At 48.7% G+C, this 19,524-nt stretch overlaps 1 long non-coding RNA gene across 1 annotated transcript; it reads right to left on the bottom strand.

The window, feature by feature from the left end:
• Positions 1–2,978: 2,978 nt before the first annotated feature.
• Positions 2,979–16,599, bottom strand: LOC309842983. Its single transcript, XR_014299894.1, has 3 exons — positions 16,564–16,599; positions 5,167–5,225; positions 2,979–3,169 (listed from the first exon to the last, which is right to left on the bottom strand). It is a non-coding gene; the product is annotated as an uncharacterized lncRNA (long non-coding RNA).
• Positions 16,600–19,524: the final 2,925 nt, after the last annotated feature.

Raw genomic sequence — 19,524 nt, 5'->3', positions numbered from 1 at the left:
GCTGAGAAGATCTGTGATATCTATGGAGAGACAGTTGTGCTTTTGTGGTTTTAGCTGACTATTGTTAATATATTGCATTTTTACTTCAGATTTTGAAAACTTGTGTGGGGAGGAACTGGACTGGGTACTGAATAGGAATAAAATCAAGAGGATTTGTGGTTTTTAGAACAAAACAGGGTCTAAGAATTCCTCTCAGACGGTAGTGGTCAGAGATTTTCACTTCCCATGATAAAATCCCCAGGCTTGATGGTTTAGCTTTGAAAGGAGAGTCCTCCAGCGGGAAGGGTAGGGGACCCAGTGGCTCTTCATGCCACTTGCTTAGGAGCCTTTGTCGTAAGGGCCTTGCTACTTCCACTTGGGGAAGCCACTCTTCCCCACAGAGATGCCACCAAGTACCCCTGGCTCCCCAAAACCAGTCGAGAGAAGCTGGATGTTTCAAAAAGACATCTTACTAAAATTTAAAGGAGAACAAAAGGAAAATACATATGGAAAGAACAGAATTCTAAACCTAGAACAATGCAGAGCTGCTTAGCTCCTGATGCCCCCCAAGGTAGCTGGCCAGTGCATGTCTCCAGCTCCTAGACACGGACTCGGGTCTCAGCCTCCCCTAGAGGGGCCCACAGGTGCTGTCACTCCACCTCTGTGACCTCGTGACACTTCCTGGGGTCAGATTCCAGAATCCAGGAACGGATTCCCTACAGTTCTTTATCCAGGATCTCCCTTCTCGGGTTTTACATCTGCTGAGAGAATTCTTCGAACACTGCCCTCTTGAGGGAGACACACCTGCATCTTCACAGGACACAACCAGTGGTGGCACTCACGAACCCTGGACCGGATCCATCCCTGAGGTGGCAGGTTCCCGGGGATCTGCGTCCCACCTCTCCTCTGTCCGAAGCCCTACTCCAGTCAAGACCTTCTCTTCTCAAAATCCTGCAGTGGTAATCTGCACTGTGGAACTCAAATCACCTCCCAAGTCTGCCTCCCATTGCCCTGTCCCCAAGGGCCTTCTGGAAACTTCCACAGTCCTGAGAAGGGAAGACCAGGTGAGATACTCCCTTCAGCTGTAAAACAGTCACCAGTTTCCCCCTGGTTCCCTCACACATGGGGAGAGCACTGGCAGGTCACTGGCCCAGAGGCCAGGAGACCGTGTCCTCTTCGTGGGGTGTGAGCCTGTGGGACTTCCAGCGAGCCACTGGCCCCCACGAGGCCTCACTTTCCTTGCCTGCAAGATGCAGGTGTTGAACTGGCCCATCACTGGGGTCTTAGCCCACAGCTCCCTGCTGAGCCTACAGCCACAAGGACATTTGTGGCTCAGAAGAGCTGGGAAGGACCCAGAGGAGGCCTGACAGGAGGGAGGACCCTTGCTCCTGTCAGTACCAAGAGCCTACCTGGGACTTTTCTCTGAGCACAACCCTCGTGTGAGGAGAAATGGGTCAACTCTATTCAGGTTGGGCATGAGGGGTGTTTACAGCATGCCAGGTGGGGCGCGAGGCATGGGGGACTCAGATGGAGGAAAAGCAGTCAGTCCCTGCCCATGGCCAGTGAGTGTCTCGAGCTCCTAGACGCGGGCTCGTGGATTCCTAGAAACACTGTATAAAACCACACAAATGTCACCCTGTGCATGCATACTGAAAGGGGGGGTACCATACCCAGGTCTCCATTGAAGGGTATGCTGGGAAAAGCCCCTCACAGGAGGTGCCCCGAAGGGAGCTGGGCTTTACAGAAGGCATCCATGGGGCTTCAGGCGTCTGGGGAGCGGGGAGGCGATGGGAAGCCATTGACGGTTCTGGAGCAGGTGAGTGACACAATCAGACGGGAGTCTGAGAATAACGGCCATGGTTGCTGTGTGGTGCCTGGAAGTGCAAAGCTGAGGCTGCGGAAGACATGGCGGGAGGATGTGGGTCTGGACGTGGACACGGAGTGGTGACACAGCCCTTTGCAAATGTGAGTGTCATCCAACAATGTCAGAGAGTTCGTTCTGTAGACTCCTGGGCATGTGGCACATTGGTTTATTTCCATCACTCACCACATTTGATCTCCTAGAACCTTCTCCCCCGACCCTTGTGGTTCGGTTTCCTTCTCTGCCTCACTTAAGCCAACCCCAAACCCTTGGCAACTCCCCAGCCCCACCTGAAGTATGACCAGTTTCAGAATGTGATAGAGCTTCTGATTCCTATTTCACAGGGTCAATGTCTTCTATTACTCTAAGAATAGTATTCGTAAGAATTTGATGTTTTCTTGTGGTCCTAGTACCTGTTTTTTCCAAGTTCCTTTTCCGTGTTTATGGGTCTTATCCCATCTTCCGCTGTAGAGGCTTTCTTCAGAGTGCAGGTGACACTTGGCTGTCTGTTATCACTTTGGAACAAGTCACTTAGACATGAAGGACAAGCTTTGGCCAGGGCACGAAGCTTCCTTATGGGCTTCTAGCTGTCTCTGTTTAGGAGATGTCCACGTGGGTCTCTGTGGGCATTTCTCTGGGGTGGGCCCATCTTCCAAAGAGGAATCTGTCAGCCACACCTGGGTCTGGAGGCATAAGCTTGGCTCACAGCAAGGTGTGTGGACTTTCACTTAATTTCCACTTTTGGAATAGTATCTCAACCATGCCCTTAGCTATTGTTGGTATCCCTGAATCTGGAGCCTTTCCAACCCACCTTCTGCAGAGAGTAAACATCCCATCTTCCACCAATCTGCATTCAGGGTATTTTTCATTTCACACATCATAGTTATCATCTCTAGAGCTTCAGCTTGGGTTTTTGCATGTCTCCTACTTCTTAATATAGTCAATCTTTCCTCTGTTTTTTTGAAAACTAGAGTTGAGTATGATAACATGTTTTGTTACTAATGTAATTTTTTAAATTACGAGACTTTTTTTTTTTTTTTTTTTTTTTACAAATTGGTTTATTTATGAGAGAGATAGAGAGCAAGTGAGAGAACTCAAACAGAGGGAAGGAGCAGAGGGAAAGGGAGAAGCAGACTGCCCGCTGAGCAGGGTGCCTGGCATGGGGTTCAATCCCAGGACCCTGGGATCATGACCTGAGCCAAAGGCAGGCACTTAACTGACTGAGCCACCCAGTCACCTCTGTATTACAAAACTTCTTTTTCTTCTTCTTCTTCTTTTTCTTCTTCTCCTTCTTCTTCTTTTTCTTCTTCTTCTTCTTTTTTACAGGAGCTGAAAGTTTACAGAAAAGCTAAACAGAAGGTATAGAGTTCTCATTTATCCCCTCCCCCTTCCTTGCCCACCCCTACACAGTTTCCTGATTATGAATTAGTATCTTCCTAAGTGTGGAATATTTGTTAAAATTGAGTCAATACTGATACTTTCTTCTTCTTCTTCTTCTTCTTCTTATTAATTATTAACTGAAGTCCATAGTTTATATTAAGGCTCACTTGTATAGTATAACATTCTGTAGATTTTGAAGAATGTATTTCTAGATCACATTAAAAGTATGCTTTGTTTTGTAGTAAACTGCTAAATTGTCTTCCAAGTGTCTGTACCATTTGGCATCGTCACCAGCAATGAATGAGCTTTCCGGTTGCTCTATACCCTTGCCAGCATTTGATGCTGTTAGTGTTTTGCATGTTAGTCCTTCTAAAAGTATCATAACTTTTTAAATGCTCTTGTCTACCAGTTCAGTCATTGATGTCCATTCTCCATTTGATGCCCCTGAATGATAAGGTGTTACGCTCAGGCTGGTGGGGCACTGGAGACTGTTCCCTTCAGTCCTTTAGGGCAGTTCTTTCCCCCACTCTGAGTAGTTTCCTTACGGGTGTGCACTGCTCAGTACTTAGCTGAAGACCCATAGGGGACCCTCTGCCGATCTCTGGAGCTCCCTCCCCATGTAGCTCTGCGTTCTGATGCTCCACCCCACACTCTTCCAGATTCCCACCCACATCTTCAAAACTCAGTTCTCTTTGGCTTCCTCCTTCCTGACTAGCAGCCTGAAGACGCTCTCCTGCTGGTGAGCAGAAGCAACCAGGGGCGCTCAATGCTTTTGTTTCCCATCTCATGGGGATCACACACTGCCTTTCATTGCCTGATGTCCAATGTCTTTCAGATCTTTTGTCTGGTTTTACATTTTTTTTTTTTTTCAGGAAAGAGGGTAAAGATGGTCCCTTTTATTTCATCTTGGCTAGAAATGGAAGTCTAAGGATTTTTTTTTAATGGAACCAATGATCAATAAAGACAAAACTATTATTCCTGCAGTGTTCAGAATAGGTAGATTCCACAGAAGTGGGGTCATGGTACAAATCCTACCATACAAAATTCTTCAGTGTGTGGTTGGGTTCAACTTCAATGGTGCCACCCAGCAGGCCATATCCTCTACTCACCCTGTCCCTGAAAATGGGACCACCAATAATAGAGCCAGTGAACCAGCAGGAGAGGCTGTGCCTGTTCTCTCCCAAAGGCCAGGAGGCCAGATCTATCTTTGGAAATTGTGGCAAAGGGGGGACGTATGTTGGGAGCAACGAAATGATGGGAAAAAGAGATCATAACATCAGTGCAGTTTTTCTGATTAAAAAGCTTCATCTGTTTTCATTCAATCTCTTTAAGACAGTGGGTCTCAGTGGGTATTGCTAAGTAGGGAATCTATTTTTGGCAATTTAAGAGAGATCAAGCTAACTGAATGTCTCCTTGGTCCTTTATCTCTTATCTCTGGTGGCCTTATGGTGCTGTGTCTCTAGGTTATCTGGCAGCTCAGGCGATGGGAGTCACTGGGAGTCAGCTTCTTTCCTACATACCCAAAGATTAGCCCAAGAACACCCGCACTTTCAAATTTTTAGCTTTGTGACAGAATTATTTATAAAAGTCATTGCATACTTTCCTGACTTAGTAAGAGTAATGGACTGGCAATACCAATAGTGATAATAATAACACTCAATGAGTCTGGCACAATTTAAAGTGCTTGGCATGTATTAATTTAATCCTCATAGCAGTGTGAAGCATGTAGAAGCATTATCACCATTCTCTAGGTAAGGAAACATCCAGAGGGAGATTAAATATTTGGCCAAGCCACGTGGATTACAGAGTGTAATTTTATCAGTTCTTGGTAACTTGGAGATATTACTAGGATCATCACATATTGGACTATAGCCATCAATGTAGACACACGTATGGAAAGTCCTAGAAGTTTGAGAGCCGACCTGGGGTCCCCTGAAGTTGGGTACCTTGGAAAAGCGTTTGCTTCCATGGGAGCCTAAAGAGAGGCGAGCCATGGAGGCATCACCTAGAAAATGAATGTTGGGAGAGACCAAGGATTACAGGAGAGTGGAAAACAGGAAACCTTGCCTTTGGGGGAGGGGGAAGCATGGCAAGGTGCTGGAGGATACTGAGGCACACAGATGGTGGTCATGGTGAGCCTGCCCTACACCTGAAGCCGTGTGATGTCCGTTGCTACTTCAGTGGATTGGATGAAGCTGATCCCCTACGTGGACCGGATAACCCTCACAGCTACAAAACCTCCAGGGTGTTCCTTCCCTCAACAATAAAATTGGTAAAAAAAAAAAAAAAAAAAAAAAGCAAAACAAAACCTACCTAAACTGTAGGATTGACTTAGATTGACCCAGCTATGTACAGAAAGTGCTTGGCAGAATGTCTGGAATGAAGTAATAACTCAGTAAATGGTCTTAGCTGTTTTTAATAATGAAATTCTGGAGTGAGGCCAAGAAGAACAGTTGCCTTTGGTTATATAATACAGCCTGTCTATGACTTTAAATCTAGTGTCAGAGCCACAATGGGCACGTTTCTCTGGAGGGAGATTGTTCTCTGAACAGTGAGTGGCTGGGCTAGTGCTGGTGTCCGGTAAGCTCCCCCCTCCTCACCCTGCTGGGCAGCCCATCTGAGCGCGGCCCCTTCCCTTCCGGCTCCCTGGGCCTCGGCTTTCTGTTGCTGGGCTCCGGGCAGTCATATGACCGCTTCTCACTGTGCCCAGCTCACTCTAGCAGGGATCAGGCAGCCTGCACATTGAAGGACTCCCATGTCAGCAGCTCTGGGAGCCAGCAGGTCAGAGAGGAGCCCAGAGGTCCTGAACTGGAGTCTCCTAAAGGCCCAGCAGCTGACAAACTAGAATAGGACATCAGACCTAACAGTACATGGCTTAGCTCTGGGGAGTCCAGATTGTTATGGCCGTGACTGACCCCTGACTCTTTTCTCCTGTGGACCAGCTACACACCCTGTCCGGTAGAGACGCCACCTTCTAGAAGACATAGCCTCCACTAGAGATGACCACCAGGTGACCCGTGTGACTGGAGTTGGCCCTTCCGTGCCCCCAAACCAAGCAGCTTTTCCTTAGCCCCGAGTCGGGGAGGGTGTCGTTGGAAGGAGTGAGATGCGGAGTGAGGGAGAAGAGCTCAAGGCCTCAGGGCCCAGGGCCCAGAGGGAGCCTAAAGGAGATTGTCTTTGTGAGTAGTCTGGAAGAGAAATTAAAAAAAAAAAGTAATTTTAGTATTTCTATATCACTTAAGGGAGAATCGATGCCCCAGGAATTTTCTTCCTTTCTCTCGTAGCATCAGAAGCCATTCTTCAAATGAGCTTTCCTGTGGCTGCCCAATGTATATGGTAGCTGGAGGCACAATGTCTCTGCCCCCAACGTGGGGGGCCCAGAGTCCTGTAGGTTGCTTGGCACTCCCTCAGGAAGCCCGCAGCTCCCCTTCACAGAGCCCCAAGGGCCACACTCTGAAACCCTTTTAAACTAGGGGGACCAGGAACTGGGACGGTGCAGAAGCATCAGAGCCCCCCGTAGTAGTGCACGTTTCATGACACCTCGCGGTCAGAGCCCCTCTCCCCCCACAGTGTAGCAGTTCATTCTCTAAAAACTCACAAGCTCCGCCCATGAACTTCCACTGATTCTGCACTAGGGATTCCAAATGAATGAGTTTTTTGTTTTTTTTTTTTAAAGTCCTTTTTGAACCCATGAGATGAGAAGATTTGTACTCCCCCTTTTTTTAATTTGGGTAACTACCACCAGGTATAACCAATAAAACCTTGTTAATCCCTTAGAAGTCCCCCCAGAACCCCATATTCTGTTACCTCCCTCCTCCCCAAGGGTGTTGCTGCCCTGACCTTTGGGATACTTTTCCCCTCTTTTCCTTGTGTTTTTATCACCTGCGTACAGACCTCTAAGTGGAGTTGAGTTTTGCCTCGTTTTGAACTTGTTAGAAATGAACTCATAATTTCGTTCATTTAGAACATGCTCCCCTATGCTGTTTTGTCTGCAGTCGATTTTGAATGACAGTTGACTATATCATTCTCAGGTCCTCGAGCAAGTCAATGAACTTCTTTGAGCCTCAGTTGCCTCATCAAAAACTGTGGTTCAGAAGTGTCCTAGAACCTTCTCCAAATTCCTCTTTTATTGCAAAAGAGATAAGATAAGTGGAGCACAGAACTCCCAAATCACTGATGAGGATGGAAGAGAAGAGGAGTAAACACATTTTTGTGAGGAATAGCTACCTTTTCATTGAACAGAGAAATGAACGTTATCTTTGGGAGCAAGTGGTTCCAAAAGGAGAGAGATTCTGCCACATAATTGGAATTTTTATTTTTAAAATTCCAGAAGTGGCTTTCTCATTTTGGTAAGTCAGTGAGATCTCTACTACTGTAGGCTGAGCGGACGGCTCTGATGGATAATAACCCCTCAGTCTTCTACCACATCGCTTTTTGGTATCAAGGTGCTTCTAGAAATCATGAAACTTACACATAAAAATTACACATATAGTTTATTGGTTCTTCACCAGTCACTTGAATTTCATAGAACTGGGATTTTGCTGTAATGGCCCTATTTTACCCACCATCCATGGTCTACCTGCCCTTGAAGCCTCCACCTTTCCTATCTGACACTACCCCTGGCACCTGGCACTGTATAACCTGGCCCGCAGCTTCGTTTTCTGTGCGTTCAGTCCTGGGCAATGGTGAGCTGCTTCTACTTGTCACGGACCATTCCTGGATTTGGTGGGGAAACATCATGGATACACAGAATGCCCAGACAGCTTCCTGACTGCATCCTGAGGTCCAGCTGCCTCTCTGAGGTCTGCATTGACCTCACCCAGGGTGAACTCTCACGCACTGAGACCAAACATAAGTTCGAGGCATGTACAGATTGTAGTTGACTCTCTCAAAGGCTTTCCTGCTGGGTTTGGAGAATATTTTGGGTCGGAGGAGGTTGGGAGTGCTGTGCCCCAGTTTAACTGGGCTCGTCTTATGGAAGCCAGCATAGATGTGGTGAATTAAGACTTTTTTCCGAGAGCAGCACTGTCCAGTAGACCTTTTTGCTATGATGGATATGTTCTCTTCAGCTCTGTGCAATGCAGTCGGCATTTAGTACTCCATAAACCACTTAGCACACCAGCCGCTTAGCTACTGTGATTAAGGAGCTGTGTTTTTAATTTAATTGATTTTCATTTCAGTAGCCACATGTGGCTAGTGGTTTTGTTGTCAGACAAGTTCTAGAGTGTTCCTTTCCCATACAGTCTTTTCCTGGATGCATATTGAACTGCATGGTGTCAATACAAAGCAAACAACAACAACAACAAAAACCTCTCAATTTCCAAGGTCATCTGTCTCTCTGTTTCTTCAACTACCCTTGACTTCTGCAGTCTGGCTTCTGCTCACCAATGCACAGAAATTGCAGAGACGAGGCCACACATGCTCTCAATATTGCTAAATCCCTAACATCTGATGCTGGGTTATTTCTCTCTTCTCTTACCCTCTAGCTACATTCCTTTGGTCTTTACTGTCTGCTGCACGCCAGGATTTCAGGTGGTGATGAGGAAAAGGATACCATTCCAGTTTCCCTGTCTTGTGTTACAGTCTGGGTGTTCATTTTATGAATCTGGGACATTCGAACTGGTTGGACCACAACCCAGAAAAATATATTCTAGCTTGCAAGCAAGTGTGTAAGTATGTATAGATATAGATAGATGATAGATAAGCAGATAGATATGTAGACAGAATCATAGCAAAAGTTTCAGGGAAAGACATTTACTGAAATTATAGGCAAAATTATAGGTAATATTTTCAATACCATTTCTGAATGCTGGAGGAGATCTATTCTATTTCATGACACACCCACAATTTGAAAACTCTGCCCTAAATCCCAGCACTCCTCAGGCTCTGGTGTTACCACTGGCTGTCTCATGCCGCCTGCTTTCCCCACGCACCCTCACCCACCTTCACAGTGCCTACTGATTCTTCTTTGGAACTCTCTTTACACAGACTTCCACATCACATTCTGAGACCCATCACTGGCCTGTCCTATCCTAACTTCTTACTCTCTGGGGCCCAGATCAGATTTTTAAAAATTAACATATAATGTGTTATTTGTTTCAGGGGTACAGGTCTGTGAACCATCAGTCTTACACAATTCACAACACTCACCATAGCACATCCCCTCCCCAATGTCCACCACCCAGTTCCCCATCCCTCCCCCCAACAGCAGTCCTCAGTTTGTTTCTGAGATTAAGAGTCTCTTACGGTTTGTCTCCCTCTCTGGTTTCATCTTGTTTCATTTTTCCCTCCCTTCTCCTATGATCCTCTGTCTTGTTTCTCAAATTCCTCATATCACTAAAAGCACATGATAATTGTCTTTCTCTGATTGATTTGTTTTACTTAACATAATACCCTCCAGTTCCATCCATGTCATTGCAAATGGCAAGATTTTGGTGTTTTGATGGCTGCATAATGTTCTATTGTATATATATACCACATTGTCTTTATCCATTTATCTGTCGATGGACATCTGGGCTCTTTCCAGAGTTTTGCTATTGTGGACATTGCTGCTGTAAACATTGGGGTGCAGGTGCCCCTTTAGATCACTACATTTGTATCTTTAGGGTAAATATCCAGTAGTGCAATCACTGGGTTGTAGGGTAGCTCTATTTTCAACTTTTTGAGGACCCTCCATACTGTTTTCCAGAGTGGCTGCACCAGCTTGCATTCCCACCAGCAGTGTAAGAGGGTTCCCCTATCTCCGCATCCTCACCAACACCTTTCGTTTCCTGACTGGAAAATTTTAGCCATTCTGACTGGTGTGAGGCCAAATCCGATTTTATCCCCTTTTCCCAAATCCTGCCTCTTTTGTGCATACCATGTTAGTGAATGGTTCCATTCATCATCTACCCATTTCCCATAGGGAGAGACCTTCAAGGCATCCTTCTTGGATCCTACCTTATTGCTCTGTATGACATTAAGGGTCTCAGAGAGATCCTGCCCCTCAACCTCACCCCCACAGCTTCAGCTCTGACCCCCTCACCTCTACCATTGCTAATATATCTTCAAAGTTTTCTAAATCAGCTCTGTCCAATATCACATAGAGCAATAATGAAATTTTCTATATTGGCACTGTCTGATATGGTAACCATTAGACATGTGTAGCTGTGAGTACTTAAAATGTGGCTAGTGTGACAGAGGAGCTGATTTTAAGTTTATGTATTTTTTAAAAGATTTATTTATTAGAGACAGCATGCAAGTGGGGGGAGGGGCAGAGGGGATTTCCAGCAGACTGCCCGCTGAGCCTGAAGCCTGATGTGGGGCTCGATTTCACAATCCCGAGATCATGACCTGAGTTGAAATCAAGAAGTCGGTCGCTTAAACCACTGAACCACTCAGGTGCCCCATAAATTTTAAGTTGAGATAGCCGTATGTGGCTAGTGACGAATGTGCTGGAAAGCCGGGTCTAATTGACTTCCCTGTTGCCAAGGCACCTCCTCCCAGCCCCTGGAACAAAGAGACAACCTCTCAACCCCTGTTGGGTAAGCTAATGAAAGAAATAGAAAAATAGGAAAGCCGTATGAAGAGGCCAGCAGTACCATCAATTACCAGGTAGTACCAAACACCAACTCAATTTCTCAGATGAAATTTTTTCACCGATTTAAAAGAAAAAGGAGGAGGAGGACACCATGTTATCCAGTCTCTCTCTGTGTTAATTGATTAAGTAATTACTTGTTAAAATTAAGTAATTAAAGAAATAGATAGCAAGCATTACCACGGTGCTTGGCAAGTTCATGATGCAAAGATGAGTAAGACACGATCTCTCCAGGAGCTCGGATTCCAACGAGAGAGAGTAAGCCCATCATCACAATCCCACTGCAATGGCATTTGCATGATGTTTCGAAGGATGACAAAAATTTGCCAGGTAGAGAAGGAGGGTTATCTCAGGCCAGGAAGGAGCCTGTGTATATAGTGGACTATTGTGCATACCACGCTACTCTGAAACTTAGCAGCTTGGAACAGCATCTCCCGTCTCGTGTTTCTGCTGGCCAGTTTAGAACCCACTTCACTGGGTGGATGTGGCCCAAGGTCTGGGTCTGCAGGCACCTGGAGGTTTCCATTGGCTTGGAGAATCTGCTTCCCCATACTCCCACGTGGCAGCTGGCAGAGGGCTTTGTCTCTTGATGGCTGTTGGCAAGAGACCTCACTTCCTTACTACACAGGCCCCTCCTTGGGCTTCTTCCGTGTCTCGGTAACAGGTCAGCTGGCTTGGCACAGAGTGAGTGATGTGAGAATGAGCACGAAGCCCAGCCCCTGGAATCCCACATCATTATCTCTACATTATTTCACCTGTGGGAAGGGGCTCCCCAAGTCCAGCCCACACTCGGGGGGAGGGGAATCAGGCTCAGCCCTCAAAGGGAGGGGTATTAAAGAATATGTGGTCTTGTCTTAACACTACGTTGTGTTAATATCGTGCACAAAGGCACACGGTATGAATATTGCCAGTGTTTTTAGGGAAAACCAGGGTGTCCATTGAGGGTAGAGTAGATTTGTGTGTAACTGTTCCCAGTGGGATTTGGCCCTAGGAGAGCTCCAAGGCCTCAAAACTGCAGTGCCGGGGTGTGCAGTGCCGGTGTGTGGGTCAGTAATCCCTGCTCAAATGGGCAGCCAGCCAGATCCTACTGGACCAGCCCAAGTGGGGCTCTGGGGGTCACACTGCCCCACCAACACCATCTTACAGTTGAAAGCAGGGTGCTGAGTAAGGTCCCCTGCACACATTCTTCACATCAGGGGTTCCAGTGTACGTGGTCAGAACCCAGCCTCTCCCCACACTGTGTGTGTTGCAAAAGCCAACCTTGGGCTTTCTCAATTCCTCTTTAAGGCTGTCGGTGCACCTCTCCCCGCCCCCCCCCCACGGCTCTGCAGCTCCCTGACCCTCAGCTGAAGAACTTCTTTGCTTCGTTGTGGATCTTACATCCGCAGTTCTCCTAGTAGATGGGAGGGACGGATGGGAAGAGACTCCAGCTCCTCGGACTCTCTTCCGGGCCCTACAGAGGTTCTAGAAGTCATCCAGGTGTCATCTTGCTGCTCCCTTCTCAAGTTCGAAAAATTGCCTGGCTAAGGTGGTTCCAAGCCCTCACTCCCTCTTTAAAAAATTCTAAGCCTTTCCTACGATTTTCGCAAGTTTACCCTTTATGGTTGTCTCTGACTCTCAACTCCTGATTCCACTGAATTTGTTCATTTTACATCTGGGCTATTCCTGTTCTGGGCCCCAATGGCTCCAGAGCCCAAATGCTTCCTGTTATATAATTCCACAAAACCCCCGAATCCTACAAGACACAGTGTTAACTGCAGACTTGACTGAAAATGTATAAGAGTGAGAATTTAAATCACAACGATACAGACCCAGGTAATAGCCAGGACACCCAGTTAAATTTGAACTTTAGATGATCAATCATTTTTTATTGCGTGTCCCCCATTTTTTTTTTTAACTAAATCTAGCAACTCCAACAGCCAACAACCTCAAAATGAACATTAGGCCTTCTGGGGATTTCCGTGGTTGGGGTTACCTCTGGTCGCCAGCTCCCACCATCTTGCTGGCTCCCTGCTCTCTCCACTGTTGCCCCCTCCTCGTCCTACTCTAGGTTAGTTTGTGTACCCAAAACCATCCCGGTTCTAACCACAACAAAGGGGCCTCTCACTCACCCATACCTGCTCCCCTGTGAAGGTAGCTCTCCCCACTTCCATAAGTATCACATGATAACACCCTTAGAGGGGAACCACTATGGTGACAGCAAGGCCTTGTCTTCCACTCAAGATGGTTACAGAGCTTCCTTGCTGGCTGTGGTATTCCTGCTGAAGGACATGTGCTAGGCTGAACTATTCATGCATTCAGCACAAATTTATTGTATCCCTATGACTTACTAGGCTCTGGGTATAAAATGATCCATAAGATGAGATGTGGGTCACTGAGTGTGACCTGAGTGCAGGTGGCCAGCGGGCACTGTAGGTTGCAGGGGAGAGGGAACCCTGTGAATCCTACTATAGAGGTTAGTCTCGGAGTGTTTCCCAGAGGAGATATTCTTTCAGCCAGTCCAGGGTGGTAAAAGGGAGTTCATAGGTCAAGCAAAGGGGGTAGACATTCCAAGCAGAGAAAATGCAGGTTCAGGGAATGATAGAAAAGTTGGTATGAGCAAGAAGTAGAGGAGATGCCAAGAGCGTGGGCTTGGTGCGCTGCCTCCATGGCTCACCAGCTGAGTGGCCTCTCACTCAGGAAAGCTTCAGCCTCTCTGAGCGTCGTTCCCTCATGTGCCACAGCCCTAGGGGAAGGAGGAGAAGAGTGGCCACCCCATAAGATTGTGGTGACCTTTCAGTGAGGTGGTGCAAGTAACAGAACGGTAGAGAACAGCTCAAAACTTAACTCACAGCTTCTGCTCCCGCCAACCTAGTCTCCACAAATTACCTTCTAGAAATATTCTGTTCCCCAGCTGCAACGTTCCCTCGGCAGGTAAGATCACATTAGAAGTCCTTGTGCGAGTTGGCATCTACTTTTTCTCCCTTCCTCAGTGAGTACCTTGTACAACCTTGAGCACGTGAGCCTCCTTCAGACCTCAGGACGCACCCCCACAGAGTTTCCCCTGCGTGGGAGGCTCTTCCCACCCACCTATCTCCTGGCTGGCTCCTCATCCACTCTTCAGCTAAAGGGGAGATTAAATGTCACTTCCTGAAGCCTCCTTTGACCCCTCACCTGCGTTAGGTCCCCGAGTTCTCTGTTCCAGTGCCCAACACAGTTTCAGGCACACAGTAAAACTTTGTCTATATGAATAAATGGGGGAGGGGAACGCATATCAGCAACTGACCGCATGACCTTGGCCTGGTCACTTGACTTCACTGGGCTTCAGAGCTTCCTTATCTTTAGCCTGAAGGAGGATGAGACTTCTTTGAGCTCTGGCCATCTTTGCTTCTAACTCTAGGGTCTGCATGGATTGCCTGGACAATGCACGTGGGCAGTAAGGGGGTGGGAGGAGGCTGGGGCCATGGTGGAGGAGTAGGGCATCCACCCTGAGGCCCACCCACCCACGGGGCCCTGTGGTGACGTGATGGACAGGAGTCCGGGGACAGTCACAATCAAAACCATGGCCTCGCAATTTGAGTGCTTGGGTTTCAATTCGGTGAGCCTGACACCATGGTTAGACATAGTGAGTCTACTTCTGGAGGATAAATAAGAGCTCTGCATGGCCATGTGAACAGGCTCAGTGTATCACACACCCAAACACACACACACACACACACACACACACACACACACACACACACTTCAAAGGCACATTTGCAACTGCAAATACAAACGCAAACGCACTGAGATCTCTGAGCTCCCATCATCCATGCCCCGGGAAGTCCGGCCCCTCCTCCCTAAGCCCAGGAGCACTCTGCTGCTCTCTGAGTCTCCAGGGCATTTCTCCTCTCGCCCTTGGGTCCTCCCTGTCCGTGCACACCCCCAAGACTGTGCACCTGCGCCCCAGGGATGTCATACAGCCCCCCAGAGGTCAGAATGGGAGAATAATTTAAAGGACTCTCCAGGTGCACAGCTATTTGCATCTCCACAGTCTAAGGAGCCAAAAACAGCCTCGTCCGGTCACTAGAAACTTGAGGGTGTGCAGGTGCAGCTTTCAAGAGAACCGGGGACTAGTGACGTGTGGTGTCAGAGGGGCACAGGACCCGGGCAGTTTCAGTGTTTACAGAATGGGCTCACCGGTGATCTCACCCCTCACAACAGCTGAGCAGGGAGTATTTTTAGGTAGGAAACTGAGACCTGGACATGTAAAGTGAGTTGACCCCAGGCGTGCAGAGTAAGTGACAGGTGCCGCCTTGGCCCTGGCCTCCTCAGCAGGTTTCTGGCCTCAAGACCACTCCCCCTCTCCTCCACCCACCAGCTCTATTTCTTGTCTTGACCCCACCCTGCCCCTGGGGGCTCCATGTTCAGGCTCACCTCTCTCAAGCTCAGCCCTCTGGGGCCCTGGCCTGGGCTGAGAGGGGAAGGGAGGACTGTGAGGTCTCTAGAAACTCATGAAAGGTTATTTTTCGGGCATGGCTGGAGGGGGTGCTCCCGCCACAGACCCTGGTCCCTCCCTGGTTCCCAGAAGGGGCAGAGGTCTCTGGAGGAAAGCAAACGTGAGTCAGAAGACAGAGACCAACAGTCACATCAGCATACTGGCTTCCCCGGGCATGGAAACGGTGATATGGTGACTAATTCTCGAAAGCGGACAACCTAACATCTTTCTGAAGTGTAATGCCTGGTTGGTGGTTTCATCAGTCCGGAAACATATCTTACCGCCTTTCTCTCTCTCTCTCTCTCTCTCTCACACACACACACACACACACGCACGCACACACAGACGCTGGGGTTGCAGGAGGCAGGAGTTATTAGTCTGAATGACCTGAGGGCTCATGGAGCCCTGTATTTCCCAAAGTACCTTGCAGTCAAGGATCACCTGAGGTACTTGTTTAAATGACAGATTCTAACCTGGGCCCCATTCCAGGCCTTGGGAACCAGAATCTCCAAGGGAAGGGGTAGGGAGGCTGGATGTTCCATGAGGTTCCCGAGAGATTTTCATCACCAGGTTTCAAAATGACCAGACCAACGCGATCATTCTATAAGCCACATTTTAGTGATCTAGGGAGGCCCTGTGAACTGCCCAGGGTCACTCCGCAGGTTGTTAGCAGGATAGGCTTGTGAGTTCCTGGGAGGCGGGGGGAGGTCCTGACCACGGACACAAGGACCTCAGGGTTATTGTGCACCTGCTCGCCAACTTGGCCGTGACAGCCCAGGGAGCCTGCAGACTGCTGGGGTCCGTGCTGCTGTCTAACCCAGGTACGACACTCACTCCTTAGCCATCCTTGCTGGAAAGTGTGGCCCCCCTCATTAAAGAGACTGGGAGAGGGATCCCCAGGGGCTGGGTGCTTCCTGGGGCCCCAGAGGCATGAGAGGCGGGTTAGAATTTAAACCTGGATCTGGGACAAGTCTGCTTGGAAACTCTGCCCCGTGTTAGTTCTGAGAGACACTTTACCCCTTATTATGTCATCTGAGTCTCAGATGAAAATCTTGTGCTAGAGGCAGTTTCTCTTTCAGAGATCTAGAAGCCAAAGCTCAGGGCAGTGAGCTCACCTCCTAAGATCCGGGCAGTCAGCCCCGATGTGGGGGAATCCCAGGCTGTCTTACACCAAAGCCTGTACACTTCTTGCTTCTCTGCGCCAGAGGGGGGGGTGCCCTGAGGCTCAGACGCCTACTGGAACCATCGCACCCCCACTGCCCCAGGTGTGCTTTGCCCCAGCCCCACCCTCATACTGCCCGTCCCCCCCACCTGTGTTTGCGCCCAGCCCTCTTCTGATCGCTCCCGTGTTCTGCAGCTGGGCTCGGTGCACGCTGTCCATAAAGGACCAGACCGTGCGACCATTCAGGGCTTTGCAGGCTGGATGAACGCCGTCATAACCCCTAAACGCGGCCGATGTCGTGAGGAAGGAGCCACAGACATGTGAACAGATGAGCGTGGCTCAGTAAAGCGATTTCATGAGTTTGCCCATCCCTGTCTAAAAGAAAGCTGGGGCTGTGTGTTCGAGCAGGTGTTCATCTGTTTGCTCTGTCTGGGAGGGAACCTGTGTCTGCGTGAGAAGGCCCGTAGAAGAGCCTCCGTGGGTCTGACAACCTCACACCTGAGAAGAGAGGAGAGTACCTAGTCCTCAAGCACGGTTGGCTCACGCATGCGTGTGTTCCTTCATTCATTCACCAAGTGTCTCTGGAGCCCATGCTGGGGGCTGACACGTGCCGGGACTTGGCAAGACAGGCAGACGAGCTCTTGCCCTCGCAGGACTTGGAACTCAGTTGAACCTGGGGCTCCCTACGTGGTGAGAGATGGCTAGGGGTATAACACGACGAGGTTGGGAGCCAGGGAAGACTTCCCAAAGAAGTGACCTCTGAGCCGCGACCTAAAGTAGGACAAAGGAATTACTCAGGTGATGCAGGGACAAGGCAGGATGTGGTCAACACAGGGAAAGGGACCTCCAGGGACAGGTCTTTAAAGGTTGTTTGTAGGGAATATGTGCACGGCTAAAATGACTCTTTTGGGGGAAGGGGAATGGGAGTCTCTCATACAATAGAAACATCTGATTTTCCCATGGAGGTGGGGACCTGGCTGCTTGCTGGTTCTGTTTCATGATCCAAACGGCCCAGTCTCTGTCCTGGGAGACGGAGGGCATGAAGCATTGTGTTCGTTGGTGAATTGACACAGATGTGGACCAAACCATGTTTTGGGAAACAAGACGGTGTTTCTTCAGTTTTACTTCTGAGCAGGGCCTTTCCCATCCTTCCAAAAAATCCACATCACAAACTCCGGTGAAGAGAATGTTATTTTAGAGGCAAATGCTTAGAACTTAACATTTGTAATGTACTCTTCGTTTAAAATATAAAGCAATTTACTTTCTTTTTAAAAAAAAAAAAAAAAGAAAAATCATACCTAGTCATTCCTTGTTCCTGGGGCCCAAAAGACTCATTTGAGCTTTTTAAGGAAAATACAAGAAATGGCAACTATAGCAGTAAGTTAACTGGGTATTTGACTCCAATACTAATTTTATTTTTATTTTTGAGTATGCTTCCCAGAACTGGTATAGTCTTAGGAGTGTCTGAGCCATTGCTTTGATTCAGCTGCACATACAGGAGCCGTTGAGTCATACTGATTACGGACCACATGTGGATAAGCTCTTTCCCCCATTGGGCTCTCATGGCTGGACACGGAAGCCAAGTGCCCCAGGCAGGCTTGGGGACGCTGACAAAGATGATAGTGTCTGAGATCGTGGTGACAGCACAGCGCGAATGAAGCTAATACACCGCCTACGCCCTTGTACCTGGGTCCCGGGCTCCCTGCTGGCGATGCGCCATTCCCTGGAAGGATGCTCTTGGTCAAGTGTCCCCCGGGCAGCTGGCTGTTCCCATTGCCTCTGAGCTTTGAAATACACACTCCGGGATTGGAAGAAGCTGAGGGCTTTGGGCTCCCAGCCCAGAGCACTGTCTCTGGGGAAGCTGAGCTTTACTGGTGAGAACTGAAAACGGCTGAACAGAAGATCCTGGGGCATCTCGGTGCTGAATTTCTAAACAATCGCACGTCCAGCAGCTTTCCTGAAAGTCATTGCAACGGGGCCATTTCCCAAGGGAAGATGGAAGAGGGTGGTCATTGAGGTGGGGTGGCGCCTGTGGCGTGCGGGTGAAGGTGGCCCAGGAAACGGCCTGCCTTCCAGAGAAGGGACTCAGAGTCCTGTCGTGAAGCGGAGGAAATCTCAACTTGAAGGGGCCGAGTCCTGGCCTGGGTGGGGGTGGACCCTGATCAGAACGCCGTGTTGACTGTGGTTCTGTGGGCACGCCTGGGTTTTTTGGGTTTCCTGAGCGGAAAAGCATCTTGTTCTCAAAATCATGCAACCGCTGACCCATGTCAGAGGCAGGAAGGAAGGGGCCCCTCATGCTCCAGGTGTTTATTTCCTCCCCGGTCATAGGTTTCTAGGGTTCAAGAGCTTTTGGTTCATGCTTTATTTACTGAACTTCATACAGAAGCCCAGCCAGGCACATACCCACCGTCAGGATAGCAAGAGGTACCATTTCTGGTTCCACTTGGTCGCTGCCTAACAGCTTTGCTGAGAAGGTCCCTAGACCACCTCTAGCCCCACGGGAAGAGGCTGTGATCAATTACAATGACCACCATGGGTGTGCCACAGGCTTAGAAACTCTACAACTTAGTGGACTTTTCCCTGCTCCCTGGCCCCACGCGTGCAGTGTTCTGTGTACCAATACATGTCTGTTGAATTCAATTTAATCCACCTAGAACTTCTTTCCTTTTGAGTGGCAGGCAGAATCCACACTCCTTCTGATGGCTCAGCAGGTATAAAAGGACAATTGCCTTTTGAGCTCTCCGGAGGAAATCTGGAAAGCAGGAGGTGGGCAGGGAGAGGCAGATGTTTTCATTCATTCCACCGCTGTTTGTTTGGTCTCTGCTGTGGGCTGGCCAGCGTGCTGTGTGCTGGAGATGCACGGTATGTCCTGACAAATGACATCCTCCCTACGTCCTGTGCGGACACACTCCCATCTCTGCTGAGGTAGAAGGTTGCCCAAATGCCTCCCTATTCAGGGGAGCAGAAAAATCCTGCTACAGGTCATAAGTTGGCTTCCTGGGTAGCCGAGGGGTTGGGTGAAGAAATCCTCAGCAAGAGGCCATCTGGTCCAGCCCTTCCCAGAAATCTTTCCCGTAGGCTGCTGGCCCTGACAGGTGGCCCTTCTTCTC

The sequence above is a fragment of the Mustela nivalis genome (genome assembly GCF_964662115.1).
Source record: "Mustela nivalis genome assembly, chromosome: 10".
Classification (NCBI taxonomy): Eukaryota; Metazoa; Chordata; class Mammalia; order Carnivora; family Mustelidae; genus Mustela; species Mustela nivalis.
Note: the sequence above shows the minus strand (reverse complement) of the source record. Positions and strands in the feature narration are given on the sequence as shown.